Source organism: Eptatretus burgeri, chromosome 12 (genome assembly GCF_056783735.1).
Source record: "Eptatretus burgeri isolate ZD-2024b chromosome 12, Ebu_testis_v1, whole genome shotgun sequence".
Classification (NCBI taxonomy): domain Eukaryota; kingdom Metazoa; phylum Chordata; class Myxini; order Myxiniformes; family Myxinidae; genus Eptatretus; species Eptatretus burgeri.
In genome coordinates, this window is record NC_140972.1 from 67,780,290 (window position 1) to 67,782,989 (window position 2,700).

Sequence of the window (2,700 nt, forward strand, 5' to 3'; positions counted from 1 at the left end):
TTCCAGCAATTGATTTTCCTTTGCGGGGGTGGTTGATGACTGTGGTCTTCCTGAATGCTCCTTATGGACGTCATGCACAGTTCCATCTGTTTCAAACTTATCTCAGATGCAAGCAATGGTGCGTCGCGTTGGTGGATCTTTGTGAAAATCTCTTCTAAATTGTCTTTGCACTTCCATGATGTTTTCATGCTTCCAGTAGCACTTTATGATAAATTTTCTTTCTTCAAAACCAAGTTGTACTTCTGCCATTATTGGGGTCAATTTGATCTGAAAATAAATGAAAAATTCAATGAGTTATGAGGAGCCAAAATGTGAGTACATTTTTTTGGGACACTATATATTGTTGTGGTTGACGAAATTCACAAACCACCATTCAGGTCCCTTAGGTGAGATATCTCGGTAAGTATATGTGTAGTTAGGCCCAAACCCGTTGTCTAGAGGGAATAAATGTCATTCATGAGGGCTGCGACTCTTCAGGATAGCCGTTTTTCTTTTACTATCTTTATTTTGGACCAGCCGCCATTATTACCACCACCAACCACGTCTCAACAGCCATCACACAACAACCACCAACCACAACGCGGCCATCACAACAACAACCACCAACCACAACGCCGCTTCACCACAACCGCCACGACCTTTACCGTCACAACTCGCCACCATCGCATCACCGTCATCTCGTGCCACTCGTGGGCACCGATGCTGGACTCGTGCGGGGCGCGCACCGAGCAGCGTGTTCAAAAACATCACGGACTTTCCGCAGAAAAACGGATCAAAAACGACTCACGCCCACTTTTGTTCCGTCCAATCGGTGAGCGAGGGGCGATTTGGCCTCGCCTCCAGGGCGTTGGAGGGCGGTCGCTATATGCAAATTCATGGATCAAAAAGCATTCACGCCCACTTTTCCTCGGGCCAATGGGGAGCCAGGTGAAGGGTCGGAGGCAGAGGGTCAAGGGTGAAAGAGCGAAGCCACGGGGCTTATAAAAACGACTGCGTTCGTCAGACAAGTTGATTAAGAGTTCAGTTGGAAGTTGAGAGTGGAGTGTGCGGAATTCAAGAGAGTCGTCGGTGGAGCTGGAAAGAAGTGGTACTAGTCGGAGTGAAGAGGACGGAGCTGTGGAGAGGTGACGGCGGCGAAGGCGGACGAGCGGGTGCTCGCGTCGGTGCCGGGAGCGGCACAGGGAGAGGCCAGCAACGCGACCGAGGTGGAGGAGGAGACGCTCGCCGCGGGACCCGAGACAGGGTTATGTCCTCCTTTCCCCGAGCATCAGCAACCCCCTCCTGTTTCCCCCCGCGCTGAGATAGTGCGACAAAGGGGGCCCCCTTCCCACCCCCTACCAGACACTGTCCGCGAGGCCCGCGGAGTTGAGGCACCACCGCCGCTCCGCGTCTCATCATCAGACGGGTAGGCCCGACACGGTCTCTGCCCCAGGCCCGCCTACCCCCCTCATCCTGGAGGGTGGTTCTCTTTTCTTTTGCTTTGGGAATATGTGTTGTCGGCGCCGTCTGTGAAGTAAAATTGTATAAGTGTTGCCGTGTGCCCAGTAGTCGGATAGATCTGCATTGTTGCATTTGCTTTTTGTGTAATATTGCATTGTCTTCTTCTTTTACATGTGCTTTTGGTGGACTTGTATATGTGTGCTTTCCGTTCATCGCGAAATAAATGTGCTTATTGTTGAACTGTTTTCCCGCTTCGCTTCGTCATTTCTTTCATTGAATCCCCATCTTGCTTCACGTAAAGGGTTGGTCGTGGGCTAAGATGCCCGATGATTAATCGAACCGTCGAGGCCGACGAATAACACCGCTCAGTTATCCCGATAGTACGGAACGGGTCGCTTAAGTGGCCCGTGTCCGAAGTCGACCTGCGGCGAGGTGCGATCGCCCGGTCTACCCTCCGTGTGGGTACTTAGGTAGGTCGAATGTGGCGAGCAACCCTATCCCACACGGGGGCCGATTGGCACGATCGCGGTGAGACCGAAAGGTCCACCCGTGACTGGTTCCTGGCGTTAGTCCGAGAGGGTCACGACTGGATTGTCCGTCCGGTGGGCGACGTGCCGCGATTCGAGTTACGTGGCCGTCAGCACGCCGGCGGGCGCGAATCCGCAACAATATATATATATATATATATATATATATATATATATATATATATATATATATATATATATATATATATATATATATATATATATATATATATATGAAAAGTATGCCTGGTGTTGGCTTAATGGTTAAGGCCCGGTCACACCTTGACGTTTTAGCCAACGTATGCCGATTTTTGAAGTTTTTTTTCTAAAACGCTGGCACACGTTGAATACGTTATGGGTAAGTTTTGATAACATTGAGAGCACGCTGAAAAACACTGCCATACGTCGTCGTACGTTGGCTTTAAACGTTGTACTTTTCGGTTGTCCTCAAATTTTTTCATGCTTGAAATTTCACGATGTATGCCGGCGTATGACTCACACGTTCCGCTACGCTGGCCACAAGTTGTATGCATGGTCTGCGATCGTTGACAGACGTCAACACATGCTACTTGTAAGTTAATCATAAGTTGAGACACGCCGAGGTAATGTTTAGCGTACCCGAAACTTATTTCTAACCTATGATTAACGTGTTGTTGGCACGTTACGCGATCGTTGCCACACATCGACAGACATTACTTTTAAGTTACTCATAGGCTGAAAGACGTCGGTATAA